General features: G+C 35.4%; 1 long non-coding RNA gene across 1 annotated transcript in view; it reads right to left on the minus strand.

The window, feature by feature from the left end:
* Nucleotides 1-1,087: 1,087 nt before the first annotated feature.
* LOC131963109 (uncharacterized) overlaps nt 1,088-16,189 on the minus strand; it is a 101,691-nt gene continuing 86,589 nt past the window's right edge. The window contains exon 3 of the long non-coding RNA XR_009390003.1: nt 1,088-1,201. This is a non-coding gene — a long non-coding RNA (uncharacterized LOC131963109). The remainder of the gene's footprint in view (nt 1,202-16,189) is intronic.

The raw sequence follows: 16,189 nt of genomic DNA on the forward strand, positions 1-16,189 counted from the left end.
GGAGAAGTTGATGTCTTTCTGAAAATGTCGCTGCATGAAATGCACGGTTCAGGAATTATTCTCCTCATGAACCACGGGGTGAAATATCTCACTGATTATTCTTGCAGGAATGTAATCCTCAAGCACAAGCTTCTGGCATTACATTAGCATTAAGGCTAGCTCAATGTGGAGCACATTCAGGCTATTACACAATATGATCTGGTTTTTGAAAATGCAAGATAAAACTGTTGGCTGTATTAGTGGAATAACTTGGAAACTTAACTACAGATAGAAGTCTGTCTTTTTTGATTAAAGTAGGAGCTACTTAAATACTGTAAAGGTATCAAAATGCTCAATCTGTGGAGGAAACTATGCCTTTAAATGAGCCATCAGGACTGATGTTGTGATATAATAAGGTAGATAGTGCCACTAAAGTGCTGTGACAGTCATTCCCCAGCTGCAATGATGGTGCAGAAACCCCTAATGCAAAAAAAACGAATGACCAATCGCAACTTTTTCAGGAGGTGAGCGTAAACTATCAGGCAAAAGTCATATTCAGGCCAACAGTATGAGAAAAATAATATTTTTTAACATAAAAGCATGTAAACATGTTCTCGCAAAAACCCAAAATTCATACTGTATTATATGTCCCCTTTAGATAGAAGGATAGATAGATAGAAGGATAGATAGATAGATAGATAGATAGATAGAAGGATAGATAGATAGATAGAAGGATAGATAGATAGATAGATAGATAGATAGATAGATAGATAGATAGATAGATAGATAGATAGATAGATAGATAGATAGATAGATAGATAGATAGATAGATAGATAGATAGATAGATAGATAGATAGATAGATAGATAGATAGATAGATAGATAGATAGATAGATAGATAGATAGATAGATAGATAGATAGATAGATAGATAGATAGACTTAATAGACTTATAGACTTAATTCATCCTTATAAAACATTGAAATGTGAAATTACTCGTGGTTTAAGACAAATATAGTGACAAAAAAAACCCCCAAACTATAAAAAAGACCAAGTGTCTTCCTCTTTCTCATTCATGAGCGATAGTGTGGGGGAATATCTCTTACCTGGGAGTAATCAAGGCATTTAAAAGCCATTTCCGTCGCTCGGCTGAGCTGCATGCTCGACCTCATGGATCATGGTCGTCTGTGTGCGGGGACACGGATGCAGAACTCGTGCAGCTCCTACAAAAGACATAAGTGAAGCAAGTGAACCGTGAACATTGTCCTTGTGATCTCTGCAAACTGGGACACTTTCAGGAGTGTGAGCTCACATCTGGCTGTGCATGAATGTGTCAGACAGATTCTTACCACAAGTGGAACTTCAACAACTCTACTGCTACTACTACTCTGAAAATATGTGTTTTCTGTAGCTCCAGAAGGAGACTGGAGTCGTTTTGAAGACTTTATGAAAGAGCTGCAGCTTCAATCAGCCACCATTTTGAATCTTTAAGAGTGACAACTACCAGACAGGGAGAGTCTTATTAGAGAAATAAATGCATATGCATATGAAGGCAGAATCTGTGGGAACTGGGACAAGATTTTGGATCGAAAGCATTCTGGTTTATGTTTGTAGTCAGTTTGTAGTCCAATAATGGAGCAAATGAGGTGGAACACGACAGCTATTGTCTGACAACGATTTACATCTTTGCAAAAACAATCTGCATTCATTTGCAAATTTCTGTTTATAGAAATTTGTGATTCTCAGCTGCAGAATCTCTCATGCTGAAGCTACAATCTCAGGCTCTGGAGCCTTAACTGTGTATTCTCTCTAAAGCCCAGCAGGGGGCGACTCCACTGTCTGGGGAAAAAAGTCAGATTTTTATAGAAATCTGAGATATTGGCCCTTCTTTTCACTTGATTTAGGACCTCAGTAATCATTTTCCTAATGAGTTTATGGTCTCAGTTGCTAGTTTCAGGTTTTCTTTAATATGACATGATGTAGATTTTAAAAATAATGGTCCCATTTAGAGTAAAATCAACCATAAATCAGGGTGTGCTTTCGGATGGGGCTGCCTCTTGTTTTTTTCACTCATGAAACTTTACTGTAACAATTTTAAAATGCCTCCTTCATTACAAGGTCCTCATGGAATCTTAAAATTAAATAAATACAATAAAGAGCACCTCTTCAAGTGTCAACTCAAAACACTTGAACTATGACACAGACACTTTATCTTTGTCTAATTATTAAAAAACTGGAGGACTCAATTTCCTGTTAAATATATTATTTCAGAGCGGTGCTATTACAGGCTGATCTTTTTCCCCCCAAATACTTGAACCTGAAGAGTTCTGACTCTTAAGCCTTTATCAGGTGAAGAACTATATTTGGTAACTTCAGTGGATATCAAAACGGGGTCGAGCAAAAAGTAGCAGATTTACGAGATTAAAGTGGCAAATCTACAAGAAAAAAAGTTGCAGATTTAAGAGATTTAAAGTGGCAAAACTACAAGAAAAAAAGTTGCAGATTTAAGAGATTTAAAGTGGCAAATCTGTGTGAAAAAAGTTGCAGATTTAAGAGATTTAAAGTGGTGAATCTGCGAGAAAGAAGTTGCTTTTTTCCCACTTCTTTCTCATGAATCTGTGACTTTTTTTCCACGCAGATTTGCCACCATAAATCTCTTAAATCTGCAACTTTTTTCACGCAGATTTGCCACTTTAATCTAGTAAATCTGCAACTTTTTTCTTGCAGATTTGCCACTTTAAATCTCTTAAATCTGCAACTTTTTTCTTGTAGATTTGCTACTTTAAATCTCGTTAATCTGCTACTTTTTTTGTGCAGATTTGCCACTTTAAATCTCGTAAATCTGCAACTTTTTTCGCACAAATTTGCCACTTTAAATCTCGTAAATCTGCAACATTTTTTCTTGTAGATCTGCCACTTTAATCTAGTAAATTTGCAACTTTTTTCTCAACCAAATATTTTTATTTTGGATATCCGCTGAAGTTACCAAATACGGTTCTTCGCCTGATAAAGGGTTAAACCATCTCTAAAAAGTTGAAGCATTCGGTCGTCTCAAGTCCCCCAAAGACTGGAGGAGAACACATCCCCGTGCTGGCTTAAATAAAGGTCATATAGCCGTCTGACAGGAGAGGAAGCGAGAGAGGAACCCGGACGGGCCGATAAGGGAAGAGCCACTTCCTCTCTGCAGGAAGCTAAAGGTCACATTTGTGCTGTTAAGGACTCGGCGGGGTCACCGCGGTGCCGTCCGTCCACATGGGACCTCACTGCTGCTGCAGCCGGCTGCTTGTTTGCCCAGGGAATGTACTGAAGTTTGGTTTGTTCAGAGTGGAAAAAAAAATGAGTATTGATTTCTGGAGTACAGGCGAGTAAATTGGAATTGTTTGTTTGTATGTGGGTGTATGTTTGTGTGTGCAGAGTTTATGTTATGTCCTCTTCATCTCTTCATCTTCTCGCTCTCTAGCTAATATCCGCTGCTCCTCTCACTCTCATTTCTCCCTCTCATCATTCTGCCTGTCTCTTCCCTCCATCTACCTCTCTCCTGCTGTTTCAGTAATCTATCCGATGCCATAGTGAGTGGTTAGATGAAAATGAATTAATCATGTTTCCAAAATGACTCATCTGCAGGAAAACATGAAGTTGGTAAAGGGCAGATGCACTGCTGAGTTGTGGTGACCCCTGCAAAATGGCTGCAGCAAACATAATGCATTACAAATGGCTGGGACCGGCTGCTGCGTGTGCGTGGGTTTCATTTATAATTGGCCCACTTTTTGTTCAGAACCACTGAATTGCATGCACGGTAGTCTTTGATAGATTTATTTTATTTCCTTTTCTAATTATTTGCTGGATTTTAGGGTTGTCACGATACTAAAATGTTCAACTCGATACCGATACTCAGGAAAATATTCGATACTCGATATCATTTTCGATACCACGAGGATGAAAACAAAGACCCCAAAATTTAACAGAAATATTTTCATTAACACGAAAAATGCAACATGTAAAAATTAACAGAACCACAGGTTAACCATCTAGACTTAAAAACAAAGCAGACTAAAAAAATACACAAGAACACACAAAATGGCTAAAAAAAGACACAAAATGACTAAAAAAAGACAAAAAATGACACAAAAAAGACACAAAATGACACAAAAAAGACATAAAATGACCAAAAAAGACACAAAATGAGAAGACAGAATAACCAAAAAAAAACCCCACAGAAGACACAAAATAACCAAAAAAGACACAAAATGACAAAAAATAACTAAAAAAGACACAACAGACACAAAATTACCAAAAAAAGACACAAAAAAAGAAACTAAAAGACACAAAATGACTTGTCACAAAGACACGAAAAGACATGAAAAGGATTCAAAAATGGACAAAACAGCCCTATAAGACTCCATAGAGTTAAATATTTATAATAAAAACAGTTGCTTCATTCTGGGACTTCAAGAGAGAAAATAACACTTTTTGGTCATTTTGTATCTTTTTTTTTTTGCTCATTTTGTTTCTTTTTTAGTCTTTTTTAGTTTGGGTCATTTTGTCTTTTCATTTTTTGTCTTTTTTGTTAATTTTGTGTCTTCTTGGTCATTTTGTGTCTTTTTTTGAGTAGCTACCTCTTATCTTTTTTTACAGTGTAATTTTTCCTAGGAAAAGGCTTATTTCTTGTAAAGAATCCAGATCGGGAAGCTGGTAAACAGGTTCTCCCATCCACAGAGAGCTCCTCTGGTGTTACTCTGCAGAAGGGCCTAATTGCTGGTCGGCCATTTTGCTTGGGGGACAAGACGGTGGCATGAAATATTAACAGAAACTCTCGGGATGGGAAGCGAGGAGCCCATGACAGTTGGAGAGATTTATAATTAAGCAGGCGAGGATTAAAGACATAGAGACACTCTCATCTCTATCCCCCGACCTCCATTTTCCCCTGGAAGACAGAAACAAGCATGCACGTGCACACACACACACACAATAATGGAGATTAATACACAGCTGGCCGGGCTGACAAAGCCAAACTGTAGAGTCGAGAGTCATTAACGCCTTCACGCATCCCAGAGTGCACCACAAGCATCCAGCCCCACGCCTGGAGAGACACAGTGGAGGTCAAGGGTCATAAACTCACAGAATGTTGTCTTCACAGACAGTTAAACGTGGCCCGCTGTCCTTCATGCTCATTGGGCCGACACAGGCGGAGACTATTGTGGTGCAGCTCGCTTCACCTTTCTGCTGTTGGAGAAACGAGCCGTGCAATCCAAGCAGTTTATTCAAGTTTAAGAAACAAACCGTCGCGTATAAATGATGTATGGATTCTGATTTGTCATGCTATTATTGAGTCCTTTGACAGGAAGCAGTTTTTTTTTTTTTTTTACGAGGTGTGTGGCAGATGGTGCGGGAGGCGCATCCACACCAAACAAATCTGGGAGGTTTTTTGAAAACTCGTCGAGCACCAGATGGATGGATTAACATGGAAATTCAGAAAATTGTCAGTTCCAAGACCTTTGGATACTTTGTGACTGCAAGGATGATTTAGATTTACCAAACAATGTTTTTTTGCTCTATTCTTCTGGCAATGATGACAATGCAATCACCAGAATAATTGAAATCAGGGAAAAATGGTGATGGGGAACATGATTGGATCAGATGATAATGAGCATGATGAGTCAGAAAATAAGAAAGGTTTCACTCCAGATTCAGACAAAACAATATCAGCCCAATAACGACCTGACCCAAAAGATGCACGGTCCAAATCTCAGTTTTTTTTTTGGTCATTTTGTGTCTTTTTGTAGTCATTTTGTGTCTTTTTTTTGCTCATGTTGTGTCTTTTTTAGTCCTTTAGTCCAACACACTTCTGTGTTTTTTTTGGTCATTTTGTCTACTCATTTTGTGTCTTTTTTTAGTCATTTTGTGTCTTTTTTTAGTCATTTTGTGTCTTTTTTTGTTTGCTCATTTTGTTTCTTTTTTAGTCCTTTAGTCCAACACACTTCTGTGTTTTTTTGTGTCATTTTGTCTACTCATTTTGTGCCTTTTTTTGACTAGCTATTGTTTATCTTTTTTTACAGTGTAATTTTTTCAAGGAAAGGAACTTATTTCTTGTAAGGAATCCAGATCGGGAAGCTGGTAAACAGGTTCTCATATCCACAGAGAGTTCCTCTGGTGTTACTCTGCAGAAGGGCCTAATTGCTGGTTAATTTTGTGTCTTTTTGGATACTTTGTGACTGCAAGGATGATTTAGATTTACCAAACAATGTTTTTTGCTCTATTCTTCTGGCAATGATGACAATGCAATCACCAGAATAATTGAAATCAGGGAAAAATGGTGATGGGGACATGATTAGATCAGATGATAATGAGCATGATGAGTCAGAAAATAAGAAAGGTTTCACTCCAGATTCAGACAACACAATATCAGCCCAATAACGACCTGACCCAAAAGATGCACGGTCCAAATCTCAAGGTTTTTTTTACCATTTCGACTTTTTTGTGGAAGACACAGAGTCGTTGTGTACAGACTGAAAAAAGAAATAAGATAGAACCCTCCTGCTGTCAGTGCTTCCAGGTTCACTTTTAATTCAAAAGTGATAACATGTGCAAACATTTGTTGTTGGTGTTGTCGGGTAGAACACAGAAGTCTAATTTTCCCTTGAAAAATGTGCATTACCTCACAACCCCACCTGATTATTAATTTGTCATTTTGACTTACTGGATCAACATTTTGACACACAAAAAAACCCCCCACAAAAAAACAACATGAAACACACAAAAAAATGACAAAAAACCCATAATAAAACCATAAAACCCATAAAAAAAATACACAGAAACAGACAAAAATACAAAAAACACACGTAAAAACACAAAAAACACATAAAAATTACAAAAAGCACACAGAAAAAACACAAAAATTACAAAAAACACAGAAAAAACACAAAAATCACACAAAAAATGCTGAATGCACACAGCAAAATTCAGTAAAATCTCTGCAAAAACGTTTTTTATAAATTTTATAAATTTAAATACAAAAAAATAATAATAATGTTGCTGAATGTAAAATTAAGGCAACTTTCTATTTTCTTACAGTAAAACCTTTTAATTGAATTTAATTTATAAATTTAACATAACAATATGGTAAAAAATCACTTACATAAATAAAAAAACATATACATAAACTGTATATTAACTGTATTTTCAAAGTGTCTGTGAAATAACTTTGGTGGTTTACTTTTATTGCAAGACTTTTTTTTTACTGTTTTTTAAATATTTTTTTTCAGTGCATCCATCAAAAACTATGAAAGCAACACCAAAAAATGTTATTTATATGAAACTTAAGGATTGAATAATATCTAGCACGTTGTTTCCCACCAGATTAGCTCTGGTTCTTTAATCTGTTCTGCATTGTTGGAACTTTTTTTGTTTTGAGGGGAGCTACTATAATTATGATGTGTCATGAACAGAGGGACACAACAGAAGTAACCAGTAGTAGCAGGGTGGCGGATCACATTGATTACCTCTGAGCTTTTGTTCTGTTATTACAGATATTAGATTTTATCCAAAACACAAGCATGAACAAACTACTAAATCATAGAAAACCTGCAAATATTTGGTTCCAGGCGGGAGCCAACTTTTTCAAGCTCTGAACCAATTTCATTCTGGTGGAAATATTTGAAAATTAGGTCTTGAATCAGTGGAAAAGGAGTTAAAAGAGGAACTCCTTGGCACACTTTTGTACATTTTTCCAGCATCACATAAGTTATTTTTGGAAAAACCATAACAGATAAACTCCATTAAACACACCCAGTGTTCAGGTCGTCTCTGCAGATTTGTTAGCAAGTCTCGTGCTTGCAGTCAAACACAGAATAAGACATCATTTCTCTATTGTGAAGGAAAAGAGGATTTACAAATTATACTGCTACAGTTACATAAACTTATCCCCTGAGCACATTTAACACATTGCTCAATTTCATTTCCAAAAACAAAGAAAACAACACACTGCAGATGTACAAATTATGCAGTTGTTGTGTCACATTCTATTCAGCTTTTGATGCTGCGTTCAGGCGACAGCTCCTCCAAATCCTCCCTCAGCTCTCAGTCACAGCAACTATTATATCTAAGGACAGATTGTGCCTTTAAACTCTGCTGCCAACAGGCTCTTTACAAACTTTGGGTAGCACTTTAGCACTTTTGTTTTTGGACAATTAAAGTAAATATTTTAAGTTTTGTTTTTGAGTTTGCTCTGGCACGATTGTAACGCCGCTATGAAATGTCAGCTAATGTTGCGACCACAATTTTGAGTTAGCATTGATACGCTAATGGCTACTCTTGTAGCTGTAACAAGCAGCGCCGCTAGCATCAGTTAGCTGCTAGCATCAGTTAGCCGCTAGCATCAGTTAGCCGCTAACTTTCGCTAATGACCAAATTTCACAACAAAGAAATAAGAGTTATCAGAACTATTGTCCCTTGTTGTGAACCCCAACTTAAAGATATAAGTAACAACAACTCACCAACTTGTTTTTGAGCAGACAACTGGCTTCCTTTGTTGTGCTAACTTACATTATTGCCCTAAATGTCAATAATTTATATTTCCAAGTTTTACCAACTTAAATCACTGTTTTAGGCCAAAAAAATACAATTTGGCTTTTTTGCAGTGTAACTAAGCGATGTTTATAGATGGTTTATAGACCAATTATTAACCATTTACAAAGTGCAAAACATATTTAATCTTTAAATGTTTTCAACCAATTTCTTAAAGGTATATGGATCATTTCAAAATCATTAACATACCTAATATGGTGTTAAAAATGTTAAAATGAGTGCAACTAAAACTATTGATAAACTATTAATAATAATAAATAATGCATTTTATTTGTAATGCACTTTACATAACAGGAAATCTCAAAGTGCTACAGGTTAAAAGCATAACTCTAATCTAATTATAAAAAGGATAAAAAAAAAAAGGAAAAAACTGCTAAAAACAGAAAACATACATACATAATCTAAAAACCATCTAGATGGGAGGAAGCAAAGGTTTTTGTTAAAAAGGAATGTTTTTAGTCATTTGGATTTTAATTTAATAGTTTGTTAATGGTAAAGTAACTATAAACTTACATTAATACACCATCTATTAGCCAGATGATTCATAAATTATGTATTTACCATTCTAAAATGCCTTTATACATTAATAAACTGTTTACCATTTATAAATGAGGGTTATTGTAAAGTGTTACCAAACACACAAAAAACACACATAAAAACACAAAAACGCACAAAAAATTGCAAAAAAAAACACAAAAAATTACAAAAGCCACACAACAAAATTACAAAAAACACAAAGAAATGAAAAAACACTACACATTAGCCATTTATGAATGATTTAGTTAGTTAAACAGTAATAAATTATGTATTTACCGTTCTAAATGGCCTATAAACGGTTTATAAATGATGATTAAACATTAATAAACTATCTGTTTACCATTTATAAATGAGGGTTATTGTAAAGTCTTACCAAACTTTGTTGCAGTTTGAAAGAGAAATTGCAAACACAGAGCTGCAAACACGACACATTAGCTTGTCAAAGTGGATGACGCCATTTGTTTTTTTTGATTATTGAATTAAAAGCATTGTTGTGCAGTCGTTGAGTGTGTATTTGTGCATGTGCAGCTGGTTGCATTGTCATGTGTGTGCGTGACGTGTTTATGAATATGGATGCGTGCATGCATCTGTTTCATTCATCACAGCACATTGTTTCCACATGTAGCATATGTCTGATTGATAGCATACTTGGATATACAAAGGGAGGAATGGGAGGAAGGAAAATGCATTTTGACCCATTATGCAAAAGTAATGAAAGTATTTCTCCACAGGCTCTGCATTAAGTTTGCTCTGACTTGTGTAAAAAATTGTAGGCGCAGCAAAAAATGAGCCGAAGCTGCTCACAAGAACTCAGCAATATCTCTGAGAATCTGCAGCCATTTCTCCTGGAGAACAAACACACACAGCTGTGGCTACAATTCAACTTAATGCTGAGTGAAGGCGGGGGAAGCAATAATGTTTGGTGTAGTAACATTATCATTTAAATGTGACTTTTCAAAGACACAGGGAGTAAAAACGCAGCGGCACGTGTCTCAAAGTGGTGCAGGCACACCTGTTGCAGCGTATGCTCGGATAAAGTCATCATAACTGTTTCCATACGCTCCAATGGTGGATTCTCTCTATTGTTCATGCATGTAACATGTGTGCACACTTCCAATAGAGCCACCATCTGCATTGGCTCCCTGTGGCTGTTTTTTTAAATTGCATTTTAATATTCATTTATCATTGGTGTAGGCCCAAAGCAATTTGTATTCTTCAATTGGTAAAATGTGAAGCTTATATACAGCAAAAGGGATTTTTTTAACATATTAAATCAACTAAAATGTGCATCATAGCTTACGGAAATCTTAAAAAGCCTTAACCTGTTTACCTAGCTAGACTAACTTTTGATTCCAAACTCCAAAATCATATAAATAAACACTCATTTTGATCAATTAGTCATGTTGGTTGACTAATTTAGACGTATTAGGCTATTTTAATTTTAATTCAAAATAAGGTTTGCAGCTCGATTCTGACAATTTTTCTCTTTATTTTGGCCAACAATGGCTCTTTTGTTAATAAAGGTTGCTGACCCCTGCAATAGATTTATAGTATAGTATATTTCCGTGTTTCCAGTTACAGACAATTATTTTACCAACAGCATATTCCAGCTGCTAACGCTCAATTTAGTTTATTTCTTTTAACCGTCCTCTTATGTTGTGGGTCGAATTGACCCATTTCAAAGATTAAAAAAAAAAATAGATAAATAAATAGTTAAAGGATTTTTTCATTTTAAAAAAAGTAAAATATATAAATTTTTTTAAATCAATGTCATGTAAAACCATTGTATTTTATATGTAGGTCTTTCCAATTTACATACAAAAAAGTTTTAAAATGCATTTTTTTTATGAAAAAAGTGAATTATCCTCATTGAACAATGATCTGTGAGAGGTAAAGAACACCATTGCACTAAATATTGATTGAAATGGTAAGTAATGGAGTTTTTAATGACATATAACATACAATTTTTGGGGGATTTTTCTGACACTTTTGGATAATTAAACATGCCTCTGGTTATTGCTGGAACATAAATGGAGGGTTAAACATTTCATGCACCAACATAGGAACAGACTTTATATGTTTCACCTCTTTTAGTATTGTCCTTCGTGTCTTTTTAGTATTGCATGTGTTTTTTTTTGCCTTTTTGTCATAATTTCATGTTTCTTTGTTGTTATTTTGTGTCTTTGCCATACAACCCACTTCTAAAACAGCTGGGATACTGTATAAATAAAAACATATTGCATCTTGTTTGGAATCAAGGTTGTAATTTTGTCTCTGAAGTTGAAGTAATTACTTTATAATTGTTATTTTGCATCTTTTTGTAGTTCTTTTGTAATTCTGTCTCTCTTTGTAGGTGTTTTTGCCTTGTTGTGTTAATGGAGTGTCTCCCTGTGTTCTTGTTTTTGTCTTTTTGTAATTGTTTCTTTCTGTAGTTAACTTGTCTGTGGTTGTTTTGCCCCTGTTGTCGTCATTTTCTGTCTCTTTGTGGTTGTCTTGTGTCTCTTTGTGGTCACTGGTCGTCATGCAGCAACCACTTGTAAGAACACACTTTGTTCCTAAGTGTACAAATAGTGAGGAAAACTTTCCGCATTTATTGATTTTCTTGTATTTTAAGTTTTTTTCTCTGAGGCACAAACACAGTTAACGATTGGCCCACATCTGTTGTAGGAGTGATGTGCAGTTTTTCCACTAATGGATTGCATATTTCAACGCTTTGAAGGGATTTTGGGTTTGAAATTCTATATAAATTATAAAGTAAAAGAAAGTTGAGATAAGAACATTAAAAAAATGTTCTTGCATGAGGTCCACTTTGTGTAAGTTGTGATTATTTTGCCTCTTTTTAGAGTTGTTTTAAGTCTCTTTGCAACTGCCTCGTGAAACGAACACATTATTAAATAGAATATTCTTCAAATAGGCACACACACACACCCATCATGTGACGGAGCATGTCCACTGTGCACAGGACACACACACAGTGATGCACCAGTGCACATTTTTTCGTGTCTGATGCCAAAGTAATCACGCTGCACGCCAAAGAGTGCAGGCGGCATGATTCAGAGCTGTCAGGTGTGTGCAGGGAGGAGTGAGCATGCTCTCTCTCTGAACCTGCTGCCAACTGTCACATAAGTGGCTTGCTGCTGTGCTCTTGTCATATGTTACATGCATGTACTGTATCCACTGCTCAGTATGTGTGTGTGAGTGTGTGGAGGCTAAAGAAACACTGAGTAAGCATATGGGTGGTTGACGTGAACTCAAATTCAAAGTGAAAAAAATAATAATTCAAAAATATATGTCAAATGATATATAATTATATTCCCTTATATGTGAATAATTCAAAACTGAATGTGTCCATTTCTAATTCTTTACATATTATTCACTTTTTGGTGTGGTAGTCCTAAAATGTGTCCACCGGTGCAACACAATAAAGAATGTCATTATTTAATTCAGAGAATGTTGGACAGATAAGATTGATAAGCCAAAGGCATATTAGTTTGTCCCAATTATATTTCCACATCAAACATACCCCCAAAAAATTCAGAATTATGTTATTTATATACTATAAGATGTACACATAGAGACTTCACCCAAATGCCTGGGTTACGTTCATTATAATTGGTATAAAACCCAAGGAATCTTCATTTCATCCTTATAGCTGCATAGTGATGATAACATTATTGTACTATCCCACACTTTTTACATACATTTTTCATTAAAATACCTTTTCCACTCACAATTCAATTTGTTGCACCACAGGACATTCCGTTGCACCATTGGACAACAGAGTACTAGTATGCCCATGTCGTGTACAAAGTCAAATTAATTATCAAACATTGTCAAATTTACTTTCTGCGTCTCTCTCTCAGGAAGTTGTCTTTCCTCTCAGGATCTTCATTCAGCCTCTCCCTAAACTTCCTAGACCTTTCTTTGGTGGTCATTTCAGCCTCTCACTTTCAACATGGAAATCAAACTAGCTTTAACAAAACAGGGAAGGAGATGTTATGTTTGACTAGGATGTCCCCTAGGGGTAAAATATATAATAGGAAGAGTATGGGACCTAGTATAGAGCCCTGAGGGACCCCACAGGTGAGGGGGGCAACAGAGGAGAAGAAATCCCCAAGCAGGACAGAGAAGCTCCCGTCAGCCAGGTAGGACGGGCCATCCAAATGCGGCCGTCCATTAACCTCCATTCATTTTTTAGACTAGGATTATATCTCTTTTGCATATTAAAACTAATTTTTCAATAAAACTTGTAATACAAAAAATGTTTGTTTACATGTTTGCTTTCACTATGTTAATTTTCATTATGATAGGAGTAAAGGAAAAAAATAAGTGAAACTGACTTCATGTTGTACTATAGGACAGTGCGTTTCACCAGTGGACATTTTCGAAATCAATGCTAGTTTGCGGACTAGCTATATGAGAGACATTCTTCATCCTGAGTAACAGTGTTAAGGTTTACATTATTTTCAATTATCAATCAATGTAAATTGATAAAAATATTCAGATCAATACTTAAACTGCGTTGTACCAAAGGACTACCTTAAGACGACCAGTTCCAACACTGCACGGAAATAGTAATATTATGAAAATATTTGAGACAGAACTGATCTTGTGTGCAGTCCACCTGCTCCAGAGATGTCTTCTGTCCTTCCTGATTCTGGAAGGACCCCTCTCAGTAATGGGGTGGTCACATTAATGCCTGTTTTATATCTACATAATGCCGTTGCTCCAGGAGGACACCAGTTTTGCGGACAAAATGTAATGTGTCATAATAACTCTACATAGGGACCTTAACACTTATATCCTCTAGATTCATTAAGTAAACACTCGTATGACATGCATTCAAGTATTTTAATGTATTTAGATTAATTTTTCATTAAATTACAGTTGTTTTAAGATAAGTAATGCTACCTAGTACAGTTGCACCGGTGGACAAATGTCATGTTCAAAACAGAATATTTGCATAGTTGAAGAACGATACTCATTGTTTGCAGATGGATTAGATGTAGAAGAATGAACTGCATATTAAAACATTAATTTTAATGAAATATTATCAAATTTGAGTAATATTTGTCACTGGGAACACAAAAATTGAGCGTCACGTCAACCACCCATATAAATGCACATATAGTCAGCTGGCCTACTGAGCTTATACCAGGGGGAGGAAACCTGCAGCTCCAGAGCCACATGAGGCTCTTCAGGCCATCTGCAGTGGCTCCATGTGGCTTTAATTTAACATTGGTGTCGACTTAAAACAATTTGCATGCTACGATTGTATAAATTTGCAGCTTATACATTGTTTTTTAACTTTTTGGTCAACTTAAATGTGCATCATAGCTTATGAAAGTCTACAGCGAGGCACCTTAACCTCTAAATTTTGCCAAATTCAAGCCTAGTTTTAGCTTTCCCCAGCTAGGCTAGCTTTCGATTCCAAATCTCCTAAAATATTTGCACTTTGGTTCTCACTGCTTTCTGATAAAATCTGCTGTTAATGCTCATTATGACGTATTAGTAAAGCTGCTAGGCTAGTTTTGACTTAGCAGGCTATGGCTGTGACAAAAAACAAAAAAAATGTACATTTTGATTTTCATTTATCATTGGTGTAGGCCCAAAGCAATTTCCATTCTTCAAATGTAAAAATGTGAAACTTATATACGGCAAAAAAGCAGTTTTTAAAAACATATTAGTCAACTAAAATGTGCATCATATCTTACAAAAATCTTAGAAAGCTTTAACCTATAAATTTTACTTTAACTTTTAAACTTTAAGTCTAATTTTGAGGTCTAGCTTTTGATTCCAAACTCCAAAATCATATCAATAAATGCTCATTTTGACCAATTAGTCATGTTGGTAGACTAATTTAGACCCAGGAGACAATTTTATTTTTATTCAAAATTTAGTTTGCAGCTCAATTTCGACAATTTGTCTCTTATTTTGGTCAACAATGGCTCTTTTGTTGGTAAAGGTTGCCGACCCAAAGCAATTTGCATGCTACAATTGTATAAATTTGCAGCTTATACATTATTTTTTTACTTTTTGGTCAATTTAAATGTGCATCATAGCTTATGAAAGTCTACAGCACGGCACCTTAACCTCTAAATTTTGCCAACTTTAGGTCTAGTTTTAACTTTCCCTAGCTAGGCTAGCTTTCGATTCCAAATCTCCTAAAATATTTGTCAAGTTTCAAGCCTCTCATTTGCACTTTGGTTCAATCCAATCCACTTTATTTGTATAGCACAATTTTAGCAAACACAAGGTTTCCAAAGTGCTGCACAAACAATAAATAGATAACACAATACAAAGAGATGTAGAAAACAATAAAAAACAGTAAAATGCAATAAGATAAAATAAATTAAAAATAGGATAAAAATAAATAAAATAAAATGTAAAATGCACTGCCCGCACAAAATAAAATCTGCATATATAAAATAAAAGTAAATAAATCATAAAATCATCATAAAATCAACACTACGTGGTATTAAAAGCCAACGAGAAGAGGTGGGTTTTAAGAAGAGACTTAAACTGAGACAGAGTCTGTCTGAGGCCTGTCTGATGTGCAATTAATTTCAAAGTTTTGGAGCTGCGATGGCAAATGGCAATGGTTCTCACTGCTTTCTGACAAAATCATACTGTTAATGCTCATTATTACATATTAGTAAAGCTGGTAGGCTAGTTTAGACTTAGTAGGGTGTTTAATTGCCATTGTAAGGCTTGAAATAAGGTTAGCTGCTCAATTAAGACATTTTTTTAACCTTTTTTTCTGCAAAAAGTGGCTCTTTTGCCCATAAAGGTTGCCGACCCCTGGCTTATACTAATATATTTAAAGACTTGCCTACATAGTTCTAATTATAATCATTATGCATACTAGTTTATCATGACATTTACTCCTCTTTGGCCTAATGCAATCTGCAATTAAAGTTGACTTAAATTTCACCGATCTGTTTTTTTCCCCTCTCAAATCAAGTGATATTATCTGAGCAGGGAATTAACCCCAGTTAATTGAATAAGTGTGGATCAGAGTTGGTGCTAAATGGACTAAATGCAGCTTCTACTCTGACAGAGGAAGAGAATATTTCAAATTATCAGCACAA

Source organism: Centropristis striata, chromosome 24, assembly GCF_030273125.1.
Source record: "Centropristis striata isolate RG_2023a ecotype Rhode Island chromosome 24, C.striata_1.0, whole genome shotgun sequence".
NCBI lineage: Eukaryota > Metazoa > Chordata > Actinopteri > Perciformes > Serranidae > Centropristis > Centropristis striata.